The sequence below is a fragment of the Oryza brachyantha genome, chromosome 1 (assembly GCF_000231095.2).
Source record: "Oryza brachyantha chromosome 1, ObraRS2, whole genome shotgun sequence".
Taxonomy (NCBI): Eukaryota; Viridiplantae; Streptophyta; class Magnoliopsida; order Poales; family Poaceae; genus Oryza; species Oryza brachyantha.
The window spans coordinates 30,774,304-30,788,949 of NC_023163.2; positions in this window are offsets into that span (position 1 = coordinate 30,774,304).

Here is a 14,646-nt window from a genome sequence, read left to right on the forward strand (position 1 = left end):
TGACTCTTCATTAGTTAACTAAGCTACTAGTACTAAAACCTTTTTACTCTCTCTCTTCTGTCATTCATGGCTTTTTATCGTTTAACATTTGATTAGGGTGGAGATGAGACCACATACAAAAATTCCTTTGTACCATTGTATGGTGTGTGCTTTGTAAAAGTCATATATAGCATAAGGTTGAGGACCATAAACACACCTCTGTAAAGTTCCATTGATATGTCCAAAGCCGGCACACAAAGCTTGCATAAGCCAAAATGCTGAGTATCCTGTCCTTCAAAGGAAACTCTGGTTGCTCTAATAAAGCCTAACATATGTGCTCATTGCATTTTTTATTTTTTTCACGAAAATGAATTACATTCACATTTTTCCATCCACCGTCATCGCAAAATTTTAGATTTCACTAGCGTTTGATGGATATCGGACCTTTTTTCTATTTGGACAGTGGTACCTGAACACGGCCAATTAAGAATGTCTTAAAACCCCATAATAATCTGAAGGGATTGTGTTTAATCTCTGCCTACCTAACAACAACATGAAGGTGAACATACACACATATGTGTGTCTATGATCATATAAGTTGTTTCCACCCCAAGGATGATCTACAGCTGAAGTAAGGTGGAAGCACACGTTTTAAGCGACATACAGGATTGTGTTGGGACCAGCTGCTAGCAGCACTCCTCCTCCATCTCCTCTCCTCACCTCATCAGAGGCTTGCAGAGGAGAGGGCCAACCAGGCCCTCTGCATTGGACATAGCATGGCTGCAATTGCATGGATGTACTGCTGCTGCTGCTGCTACTCATAGTGTAGCCGCTCCTTTGATTGCAAGCAAAGAGCTCAAGGCAGCAGGAGGTAGTTACCATCTCCTCGGCAATCATTGGAACCCGGAAAGGCCAGCAGAAAAATGAAATGGTTGAGATCAGCTGCAGCTGACTGGTGGATGCTCTCAGCTTGCTCATTAGAGTGAGCTACAAGCAACAAGCAGCAAGTCATCCGAGCAAGACTAATAATATAGCCAGCAAACCGATTGTAAGACTCTTTATAGACTTCTCTTAGCTCATCTATATAGTAGTTAGCTCTTCATCATTAATACGTGATTTACTTATCTCTCTCACAAAGTTTTTTTTATTATTCTGCCTGAGTCAGCTATAAGCTTACAGCATACTTCTCCTTTCTCTCCATCTACCTCTTCTCTATGTTAGTATTTAGCCGGCATATTATACTTGCCGTCGAGAGTGGAGAGAGACGGCAAAACTGCTCCTGCATGAGGAATTAAAACGGCCTTGTTTTTCTTATGCAGATAGTTTTCTTGGAGTTGATGCCAGCTACTGCCAGTAGCAGACAGTAGTAGTGTCACTGTTAATCTTGTGTGATTAGTTTAAGTGTTAGTTATACTTGTTGAGATCTGACCTGCTGACCCCATGCTAGCTTCTCCATGGAGTGATTGCTAATAGTTTAATCAATCAGAGATATTTATTTTAATTCTTCTTCTGTAAGCTGGAGTTAAGATAGCTTTTGATGCCATCTTTCTTTCCTGAAAACTTGGCTTTGGTCTCCATCCTTGGCTGGCCCAAGGCTGGTTTCCCTCACATTTTGCCTCCCTGAATTAACTTTGTTGCAACCCAGCTGTGTGCCTGCCTGCGATGGTGATGCCAGCTCCTTACTCCTGTGCTCTTAAAATTTTGTTTCTAATCTCCTTCAGTGATGCATTTTGCACCAACGAACGAATTAAGGAGAACAAAAATTATAGGCTTGTGATCATGCCACAGATAATATTATTTGCTAGGGCTATAAGATTGATCAAACCATCAGTTTGGTTGCATATGTAGAGTATATAAATATAACCGGAGTTGCGGCGCTCTTCATGGAGTACCTGACGCTACTGCAAAATGTATCTGAAACTCTGAAGTCTGAACAACAGGTTCATTGGTTCGTTCTATAGTTCTCTCCTAGCCAGGACAGGTGTAGAGTTCATAAATTACACTTAATATGTCATGCACTCACACCGTCCACAGATATAAGAGTTTTTAAGTTCAGGATTGTCCATATATATAAATATTTTTAGTAGTAGTGCTATTTACCCTATCCATTTGACAATTTTATTTACCGCTACTCGGAATCGCATGGTAAGATGTAATCATTTGATAATCAAATGATTCGTCCATCCTAAAATAAAATTATTTCTAACACTCACTATTTATCTTAAAATAAAGCTATTTCTCCGTTTATCTCATCATTTTCAACCGATTACAATATTCTCCACTTAATTTTCTCACATATCTTTATTTCAAACGAACACAACATTTCTCTAATCATTGCCACCTACTTTTTTTTTAATCCCCAAGCTCTAGAAATAATTATATTTTAAAATACATGAATTACTTCAAACTCTACAAAACAATCTACTGGAATCCCTTGGTCCTGGTTTTGGCAGCTAGGGGTAGAGCTATAACCCTAGCTGGAGGCCTGAAATTTGCGGATTGATTTTCTCGTCCTATGTCAAGCGCCACGGGAGGAAACAATTTTTAGCATGTGTTTGCATGTCATGTAAATAGTCATCAAAAAATATAAAAAAAATTGACAAGATAGATTAATATGAGTTATATCACTCCACAAATATGCAAGTTTAAATTCAACTTCTACAAGTTGTAGCAAAAAAATAAAAAAAAACTGAAACCAAGTATACGCATATTTATAATTATTTTTGTTATTTTTGCTACAACTTGTAGAAGTTGAATTTAAACATGCATGTTTGTGGGGTGATATAAATCATATTTATGTATCTTGTCAAATTTTTTTATATTTATATTGACTATTTAGATGACATGCAAGCAACGGGTGACATCCACCCGTATGCTAAAAAACTGCATCCGCGCCATGGGTGTGTTCTCGCTATTCACAGTTTTTTCCCTTGTTTTCCCTTGTATATTTTCTAAATTACTAAATGATTTATTTTTACAAAAATATATATAAGATCATCATTTTATCTTCCTAAATAGTTTTTAAAATATTTTTAATAATACAATTTATATTTACATTAGTAAATTATCCACGACAAAAAAACATTAAATCTTTCGTCTTTCGTACCTAACCCAATCATCCTGTCTTTTGCTCTGAAATCAAGTTAAGTACAATGTTGTTACTCCTCCGTGTCCGTATTTCTGTGGGAGTACTACATGACATGGCTACGCCTACATGTACAGTCAGACACAGCTAGTAAACAGCAGCAGTAACTTTTTGTACCAGGACTAGTACTCCCTTAGTAAAAAAAAAAAAACCAACTTTTCGGTTCTGGTGTCGAGAGTTTGACCATTCAACTTATTTGAAAAATTTTTAAGAAATTTTAAAAAAATTGGTCACATGTAAAATATTATTTATATTTTATCATCTAATAAAAATAAAATTATTAATTATAATTTTTTTAAATAAATCAAAGAGTAAAACATTATATCTGTTTTGGACGGAGGGAGTACAGTAGGGAGTAGGCAGTAGGACATGTTAGCATGGGCCCACCTGCTATTGACACCAACAGTAGACACAGTGAGGGGGTTCAGGATACCATAGATTCTCATTGAGAAAATTTTTAGGAGAAGTGTCACGTCAAATGTTTTATCGGATATCAGAAGGGGTTTTTGGACACGAATGAAAAAACAAATTTCACGGCTAGCCTGGAAACTGCGAGACGAATTTTTTGAGCCTAATTAATCCATCATTAGCACATGTTGGTTACTATAGCACTTATGTCTAATAATTTTCTAATTAGGCTCAAAAGATTTGTCTCAAGATTTCTTCCGTAACTGTGCAATTAGTTTTTTAATTTATCTATGTTTAATGCTTTATTTAGGTGTTTAAAGATTTAATGTGATATTTTTAGAAAAAAATTTTTGAACTAAACAAGGCCTCAGCCTCAGGCACAGGAGACTTTGGCATTGGGTTGCAATATTGCATTTGCAATGTTTGCATGTATGCAATGCAATGGAGGCAGTACAGTGTTTTTTTTTGGTTCCAAATTCACCCAGCAATCTGAAAAGCAGGTTGGACCGTATCAATCTGAGCCAGCCAAATTGATTGACTCCACCAACCACTCCCGGTCTTGTCACTCCAGCTTACGAAAAACTTTGTCTCGAAAATGTGATGCACCAGAAACCTAAGCAAGATTTTATACTGCTGCCGTCGGTGCCTGTTACTACCACACTTTCTCGCGAATAAACATATACGATGTCCCTCCAGTAATATAAACATTTGCAACTGTAAATCTGAACATGCTCCCGATAAAAACTATTTACATTTTCTCCATTCTAAAATAAAATGGGGTAACTATTTTATTTTCTTTATCCTAAGTATAAGACGGACATGTAAATATGCTTCTTTAAATATGATTTGTTTAAAAATTTTCACCATTATAACGTTCAACCACATTACATAAACGTATATATGTACCGAGACAATCTAACGAGAAAATGATTTTAATCCATTTTCAATCTTTGTGTTAGTGTTACGTACGTTTTATAGTTTTGAACAGAGAATACTATAAAACAGTTGTACGGTTATACGGTTATAGTACTTAATACATCCAAATATAGAGGTGGTAACATTTAGCTATGTAACTGACCAAACATTATAGCAGCAAGTACTTCTTTGAAACATCGTAATTATATAGTATGATACACACGGACATAGCTCCTTTGATGTAAGTTTCGTGCAACGTGGTGGCTAACATGTGGGCCTGATAACCATGGCCCATATATCAGTCACCATATCATGTTAAACAGTAGTATATTCACCCACCTTTGGTTCAATTTCTGCAAACTTCTATTGAAATACCTCTATCATGGCAATGCACCGAAAATTTTATTGGATTTAAGAGGATTTTTATCCTACCACATAAAAATCCTAAGAAGTTATTTGGAACAAAGGATCGATTTCTATAAATTATTTTTGAACTTTTATGGAATTTTACGAGGTTCTGTCCTAACCAAAGCTATATAAGTTTGAAATTCAATGAACATGGCATTCTATTTTTACCTTTACTTTGTTCCCATGTTCTCACAACCCTGTACTCCAAATTAAGAGCATCTAGAAATTAAACTTCCGGCAAATAGGTTCATAATGTAGAGGGCATTCAAGGGTGCAAGTGTGTAGTACCTTACATGCAACTTGGCGGAGCGTCTGCCAAACATTCTCAGAAAAGGATGCATGCATGCCCAGTTGGAAGAGCAGAAAGATGAGGACCAAAAAAATGTGGGGGGTAGAAGATGATCCAACACCCACGAGAAACACAAAGGAAAAAACGAAAGAAAACCAGTGCTGCTGCTGGCTGCGTGGTGGCCTGGGGCTATCGATCATCATCATCATCATCATTATTATGTGATCTTGGCGGCTAACTCATCAGAGTTGTGGCGACGAATGCGTACGATAGCTGCACTCCAATAGACAACTTGCAAACAGGTGGCCATCATCGTTACGACTAGCAGTTGTCACACTCACTTATTATAAGTTGTTTATTCCTATACAATTGGGGCGAAAACCAGGGGCGCCACCGCCACCGCCATGGCCGGATCCTCATCTCTCCGCGTACATGCATGCGTGCATCGGCGACGTCACCTGCTTAGTGTGAGCTTGCATTGCATGGCAGCGATGGCCTTGGCTAGCCCCACCTCACTTATCGTATTCAGGAGTAGAGCAATTTTACCGAAAGTCACCGATAGGTACCAAAATATCAGTATAAAATTTTGATACCTTTTGGTACTAGGAGGTATCAAAATTTGCACTAAAATTTTTGTACCACTAAGTACCTACTCAAGTACCATAAAATTGCTCTCGAGATTATCCTGAGCTTGCATTGCATGATCGTATTCTTTTTTATAGTTTTGGACGGTTTTTCGTCATGATAATTATGATTATCATGATAGTCGTGGTAACCGTGGTGGAAAAAACACAGATTTTCTTTACCTATTCCACGTCTCCTCAAGAGAAGATACAATAAAGTTAGACAAGTGGGTTAAAGACGTTCTCACATCATATTTGTACTGAGTTAGAGATAGAAAAGGAAGAAGAAGATATTATAGATCTATAGCCAACCTACCCCATAAAGCAGGGGCAGAGTTAAAAAGAAATAAAGGGTATCGCTCATTTATTTTTTTAGTGCTTTGAATCAAATTTAGGCGGTTGTGAATGATTGAATTTGAATCGAGGGGTCCTCGCTTTAAGCAGTTCCCTCTCTGCCATAAAACCCTGAGAGAATATATAAGATGGGGTGTCAGTCTGACCATATTGATGTCTAATGTATGAATTAACTATTATATTAGTTATATATGATGCGATAATAAGGATATATATTGTGTTAGCAATTGGCTTTACGCTACTTTCTGGTCCTTTCCAAGCCAAAAATGTCATCGTCATTGGCACACATCACTCCTTGGAATCCAAGGAGTTCATACTATTAAATTGGTTCTTGAATTTGGTCATTGTCAGATGATGATCGACTCTCATTTCAAGGGGAGACAATCCAATGATCAGTGTACGTTACATGGGATGATGAACTTCGGAGGCTCTGCAATAAGCACAACTCTACTCAAGTTTGGATTTGACTTCCACTGTCAGTGTTAACTTCTTCGATGATCCTACTAGGAGCAACTGAACATGAGCTATCATAGCCCACTTGGCAATTGACACGTTCGGCGCCATTCTAATCTGCTATCAGTCGCAGTTATAATGACCAAAATGAGGCCATAGTTGCTTGCAGTTTGCAGTGGAGAGAATTAATGATGCCATCCATGACCAATTTAATGGAGCACTGTCACTCAGATGATGGCTTCAAGCCTTCAACGATGTTCTTACTTAGTATTAGAGATTTGCTCCAGTCTAACAAAAAGTAACTCGAGTTACCGGTATCTCGTGGTACCAAATTATTTTTGATCGTTAAATCTAACAGTGCACATTCTATTCAGCTAGATCCAATGTTAGAAAATGATTTGGTACCTCAAGGTACCGGTACCTCAAGATATTTTTTGTTAGACCGGAGTAAATCTCTTAATATTATGATTTGCACAACGTGTCGTACTTCACTTCAGAGAGATCACAAGAGCAACATGACAGTGTGTAAAGCCTGATCTTTTTGTTAATTAACCCAGTGCATGGGATTAAATTAAGAACTAATTGAGCCCCAGTTCAGAAGAAATATATATTCATTTTCTCACTGCTGCCTGCCTGCCTCTCTGTGCCTGTGCAGTGTCATGTGGGGTCCAAATTAAGAAGATCATTTGTCCTTGGTGGCTATCAAACTTTTCCATGCATGCTTCATTGGCAATTTGGCATATACTACAGTTTGCTTGGATGCAATGTTGGAGCTTTCTATTTAACTATCATATCTTTCTGAACTGTAGAGATGCATTACATCTACTAGTGATTCTATATTAAGAGGCCATCTCCATCTCCATCTCCAAAAGGAAGAAAAAGAACAAGTTCTTCACAACTCTCACATGAATCCTGATTTGGAGAGTGAAAGAAGCATAATTTCATCTTTGGTCTGACAAATAATGATTGCTTGTAGGGCACCAAGCCTCTGAATTTGTCTGAACTTCTGAATAATCAGGACATGGAGGTCACTGACCGTCGGACGTCTGTAATTTTCCTCCGGATAATTTTGGCCGTCCTAGGTTGCTGATGATGACATGGTATCCGATGCATACATATTTATTTTCTACAATGATGATGAAGCGACTGCCAAACTGCTGTTTTGAAATTCTTTAGTGTTAGACAATCTAGGATGAACAGGCTTCGATGTTGGATCTAGACGTACAGTATTAGCCCCTTTGAATCACAGGAATGAAAAAATAGAATAATAGAAAAAAATATATAATTCTGATAGGAATACAAGTGTAAAACAGAGAAATATAAAACACAGGAAAAAAAAGTAGGAATGGCCGTTTGATTAGACAACAAGAAAAACACATGAATTTTTGGACCACAGGAAAAACACAGGAATTTGAGGAGAGATAAACACTCATGTGATTTTTTTCCATGAGGTTCTACTTCTTGTTATATTTTCTCCAAAACTTACATAGGAAGAGGCATTTCGTAGGAATTTCATAAGGTTTATTCCTTTGATTCAAAGAAATTTGTTTCAAAAATTCCTATAGAAATAAAATACTCTAAAATTGCATTAAATTTCCTTTGAATAAAAGGGCTTAGTTTTTGTCCCTCGATCAGTCGATCAGGTAATGTGAAATGTGGAGATGGAATTTATAGGTGCTGGAATTCTGTCCCCAATGTATGGGGGCATTCTGCATAGTAGTTGCAGGCTGAATCGACTCTGCACCATCTGAATTCCTAGAATTGTCATAAATCACATCATCTCAAATATCAATCGAGCTACACTGTCTGATGTGATTTTTTTTTCTTGAGTAGAGTATCTTGGAAAGAAAAATACTAATCCTTTTTGGTTGACTAGTACTAGAGGTGAATTTGTCTTTTATCAACATGTAGGAAAAAAAGAAAATCTCATGTATATTTCAAGATCATATATGCTGATTTCATTGGAAAATATTTATCTGTGCTCTATCCACTTCTTCAGTTGAGGCATGATCAATTGAGAATTCACAGGCAACTGATAGCTCATTGGTTAATCTATGCTCATGCTCATCACATAGGGGATTAATTGTCAGTTTAAAATCCTTAAATTGCTCTGGTTAAATTTCTATGTAGTACCTTCTGAAGTTTTTTTATTGTCCTTGAACAAATGAAAAATAATGCTAAGGCAGGATCAGCTGAGCAGTGACATACACTGATTTCATTGACAAATATTTTTTTATCTATGCTCCATCCATTTTTTTTCATTGAGACATGATAAGTTGAGCAGGGACAGACAACTGATAACTCATTGGTTAATCTTGCTCATCACAGAGGAGATTGCCAGTATAAAATCCTTAAATTGCTCTGGTTAAACTTCTATATAGTACATTCTAAAGTTTTGTATTGTCCTTGAACAGACTAAATAATACTACTAACCTTTCAAGAGTCCTAAAAATAATTAGTTGAGTTTGCTTCCACTCGATGGTGTGTTGTGGACGGATCGAAATCGCAGAGCCTAATCTTTTTTGCCCCTATAAACAATACATATATTACACTTAATCTGCAAAAGGGACACCAACATGCCAGGTATGCAAATGCCATTTTCTAATCCTCTGCATACTTTAGAAGCCAAAAGTACCCAAATTTTGTATTAAGATGTTGCTCTTGTTCAAACACCTGTCTCACAGCATCTTTCTGCAATACGCCTTTGACAGCGATATTAAAATGCCTTACCAAACAATGCTTGCAGCTCTGTTTGAATCCTAGATCTGGAGAACAATTTATTTTTCCTTTGTGTCTTGCTGTGAATAAAATGGATACTTTCTTGCTACAAACCATTCCCCGCTCTTTGTTTATACTGGCACTGATCCATTAGAAGCTTTACTTATATTTATGAGTTGTGATGCATGCAACTCATTATTGACACCAGGTGCTTGTCTTTTGTCAGCAACATCAGCACTAATTGCGGGCTAATGAACAAACAAAGTTAAAAAGAAACTCAAGAAGATAGCAAGAACAAATTTGAATATAAACGTTGCATTGTATATTTTCAGACGAAATTTGATATAAACGTTGCTATATTTTAAGATGGAGAGGACAACTAATTTCCTGTTTTGCCACCAATCCTAGGATTTACCCAGATTATACAGCCATTACAACTTTTACTGTCTGTCAATGCTGCGAAAGTTCAGAGACATACCTTGAGGACGGCTGACCTGAATACTCAAAAAGAACTTACAGCAAACACTAATTAAACCACATAGCCCATCAGTAACAACAACCTAGGTCATGTACGGAATCCATCGTAAAAAAGGAAATGGGCAAGACAATTTCTGACTGCCAAATAAATGGTGCACGGCATCTGCTGCTACTACTGAGAGCAAGTATAATAGCAGGTTATAAGCTAACTAAATACTTATGTGAAGGAGAGAGAGGATGAGAGAGTGTAAGCGGACTGTAAGCTTATAGCCAGCTCGGGCATAAGAACCAAGAAACTCTATGAGAGTGACGTGTGGGTCATGTATTAATGATTAAGGGCTAATTACTATATGAGTGGGCTAAAAAAAGACTATAAAAAATTTTATAACCAGCTTATTGGCTATATTATTAGCCTTGCTCCGTTGCTGCTGCTGGGTAGTGTACGTACTAATCCCCTGTTAATGATTGCCTCGGGGAGCGTGATTAAACAAAAGGGAGGCTGTCTCATCAGCATAACAACACAACAAATCGGCGAGTGACCAATGGCAAGCCTGGTTTCATCTCTGCCATGTGGGATTGTGCCATCCATCCTTGGAGACAGGGAGTACGACTAACCCCCAAAAGATAATCACGCTTAATTAGCGTCCGGTCAAGATCTAACCACCACCACCACCCTCCTCACCACCTCTGCAGCTCGATTGCATCTTGTACCTTCATTGGACGCTCCAGTCTGGCCCCACCGGCCAGACCATATCGTCACAAGAGATTAACCAACAGAAAATATCTTGGTTTTTAATTGTCGAGATCAAAACAGTTCTCCCTTTAAGACAGGATAAATCATGCTAAGGCTCTATTCTAAGAGCTTAAGATTCTACTAAATGCCTAATGAGAAATTAGCTTATAGGAATTTGGAAAACTGGTTTTTTCGACTTTTGAATTGTAGTTTATTTTCTAGATTTTACGACTCTAGATTATAAGAAAATGAGCACTATTTAAGAAGATTATGTTTGAAGTTGCAGCTATCACTCAAACAAGATCTAAATAATAAATAATAGAAGAGGTTATAACCCTGTTATTACGCAAGGATAAAACAAGAAGAACCGTCAAAATGAAACAAAGAAGTTCCACATATTCGAAAGCTAAAAGATATGTACTGTGATATAACTCGAACTATCTGAATATCTCTAGCTCTATGTTAGAACTTGACCACACAAAACTCTTCTTAGACCCATTTAGGACAGAAATTTTGTGTTCTTGTTGGAAAAACACTCATCCACAATGCAGAAAGAAAGAAAACGAAGCATTGGGTGGAAAAGAACCCGGTGCTGAATCAGACGCTGTCTTTTCGGCCGGCTTTGTGTTTACAACTCATCACAGGCTGCTTAACGTTAGTGCAATAGTGTATCAAACAGTAATACGTTATGTCAAGTGTTATTTTAGCAGGGCAGCTTTAGTGTAGTAGTTAGTGTAGGAGTAAGTATCCAGCCGTGCAGGCACTGGTGCTCCACTGGTGATGATGTGGAGAAAAGAAAGCTGCTTTTTACCGGTGTCTGTCCTCACTTTTCTGTCAGTCTCAAACTCCTCGGTAACATGGGCTCCAATCATTGAATAACCGAGGACTAGCAGTAGCAGTAGAAAGTTTTCATTTAATATAGTTACAGTGTTGGACACAGGTGATTAAAAAGTTGATTAAATTAAATAAAGAAATGTTGTGACTGAGAAGATGAAGTATTGGAGAATTTAGTGGGGGAATGTTTTGTGATTGATTGAAAAAAGAATATAAATTAAAAAAAGAATATAAATAATAGCATATTTTTAAATAAACTTTGAATGCTAAAAGTTGTTATATTTAGAACGGATGAGTAAATCTAGGAGCTTATATGTTTAGTTTTTATAGAACAGTGATTTACTCCTCATTCCCACGTATAACAACTTTAATTAAGCATTCAAAGTTTATTTAAAAATATGCTAGTATTACAGTAACTGCAAATGCAAGAGACAGAGAGATGCTGTGACAGTGAGAAGAGGTAGGCGCATGAGGTTAAATAGTATTAAGGGAGGAGTCTCACAGTACAATGTACTGCATCTGACCAGGGTCGATAGACAAGTGGTTTTCAGAGTAGTCGGACAGAGATATCATTGGGAATTGTTTCACCGCAGGAGGCAATGGCGTTGTACAGGCGTACAGGCTGAGCTCAGTATAGCAGAGTAGTAGGTCCTCCTCGTCGCTGCTGGCTGATGCCGGGTGCATGCATCCATCCATCGATCGATCGCCAACTCGCAACCAGTCAATCATGCACCTGCACTGCCCCCGTATCACCATTGATCAATTTCACAGCCACATTCAGAGGCCCGGTTGATTCATTGGAAATTCATAAAAATTTTAGAGGATTTTATTTCTATAGGAATTTTTCTACAAAACCCTTAGAATCAAAGGAATGAACCATATGAAATCTTATAAAATTCCTATGAAATGTTACTTTTCATACAAGTTTTGGAGGAATTTTGAATCCTATGTGTTCCTCAAATTCTTGTGTTTTTTCTGTGGTCCAATCAAACAGTCATTTCTATATTTTTCCTGTGTTTCGCAATCCTCTCTTTTCCACTTACATTTCTATTAAGATTCTATATTTTTTCTATTCTTTTATTTTTGCATTTCTGTGATTCAAAAGCGTCCTAAAACTCTACGAGCAGAGGCAGTCAGGCAGAGATTAGTTTCAGAGAGGCAGTGAACTGATCAGCAGCAGATGAGTAGTAGCATCAACCAGTGACACTGTGAGCAATGCAAAGGTATGGTACAGTCTACCCTGAGCAGCCAAACACTCACGCACACGCACACGCACACGCACACGCACACATACGGTCGAGTGTAGTGGTGGTACTCCTGTGATGCCTGATGCTACGAGTAGTAGTAAAAGCCGCATGAGGAGTAAATGTTGCAAGTGGAATTCTGGGAGATTCAGGTTCAGACATTCAGTGCAGATTCGGGTACAGGCCTGCTGCTACATCATGCATGCCATTCATGCATGATACTCCCTCTACACAAGAAAGACTATTTTTCTTTTTCTTCCTTGTTTGTCATGTAAAGTTTTGTTTTTTGAGTAATCATTATATTAGTGTGTTAGTAAAGTATGAAAAATATACTTTGAGAATTAAACAAGTGGGAAATAGTAGCATTGAAGTTTGAAATATAAATAGTAGCATTGAAGTTTGTATGTCTTTGTATGGTTAGTGCGAAATAGGCTAAAACTAAAGTCTTTTTGATTGAGGGGAGTACTTACTATGCCTTGTTTTGTGAATATTCTAAGGGCTCCTCCCTTCACAGCGTAAGATTTTTTTGTAGGAATCCGTTTAAAACCCCTCCATTTTGAAGGAGCTTTTAAGCATAGTAGCTGATAAAAAGGCAGCTTCTGACCATTAGTTTTTTTTCCCTGGGTTCTATCTTCACCACTTAAGAAAGAAATGGAGTAATTATTAAAATTTGGGTGACAATCTACCCTATTTTGGACAAGTGCAGAGTTTGGAGAAAGCTCCGGCTTCTAGAAATTGTTTCAAATAGGGACCAGGACGCCAGGTCATCTACACTTGCTAGTAAGAACTTTACTAGTAGCCTAGTACTACTAAACATCATGTTACAATGAGCAGATGCACGTCCTCATCACACATCAAGGATTGAAAGGAAAATTTCTTTCTGTTCTGTATCTCAAAAAGACATAATTTAACTTACCTTATACGAATAAATAGAAAATCACAATGACTATAATATCTTTTAAATTATCAAATCTCAATACATTTATCTCATGCTTTTCTAAATTTTAATACATTTAAGACGGAGTAATTGCTAAAGGAACAATTCTTTTTCTAGGACAATAAGATAAGCTTGAAAATAAAATCATTTTAAGACGGAAGCAGTAGGAATCTAGCTAGGGTCGGTCGGTTCGTTCACTTGCTGCTGCCGGTGTTTGAAGCATCTCTGAAAGAGTCCGGATTGATTCCTCCAGTACTGCAGGATTCTCCTCCCATGACCACAAGTCCCAACACGAGTCCCGTCATGAGCTATCCACCGTGCGACGCGTGCGTGCGAAAACTTCACACCATATTGCCTTTTGTTTATACTTATAACCCAAAATTTAAATTTTTAATCTTAAATTTAAAATTAATTTTGATATTTTTTCATTGTAACTTTGACTTTTAGATCGACGTAAACATATACATAAAAGTTATATTCGTAGTTCTATTCGTAAATTATTTCTCATTAGTAAAAAAGCATGATTTGACAGCTCGCCGTACAACGCGCGACCGCTGCCCCACGCCACGCCACGGCGCGCGCGGGTCGCCGAGCGGCAGATCGGCAACGGCACGGCGCGCCCCGCGCGCCCCGGTGAAGTGACGAGGCGCGCTGCCGCCCCGCGCGCGTGCCACTCCCAACACGTACGTACGTACGTACGCGCGCGCGCGCGCACACACGCACAGCAGCGCGTGGCCGCCGTCGTCGCCGCCGGCGCCGGGGAGGAGGGAGAGACCGTGGATGCAACGTCCATGGTCAAATAATCTGCACCGAAATTCTCTCTGCTGCTCGAGACGTCAGGGTCGCGGACGCACAGTCTGGTCAGCCATCGCTGCTTGCTACCCAGGCAGGCAGCTAGCCAGCCAGACAGGGCGTCTCTCACTGTGCCTCCTGATGCTGCTGCTGATGCTGCCGAGGTGAGAAAAATCCATGGCGGAACACGCGCGAGCAGTGGCATGGCAGCTCGAGACTGTGCAGCTCTGTGGCCCTGTCCACCGGGGTGGTGGTGTTCATCGATGACAAATCGCAAAGGATTCGGAACGCATGCATGCACGTCCGGCGCCCTCGTGCTCTGTCGCGGGCTTGATTC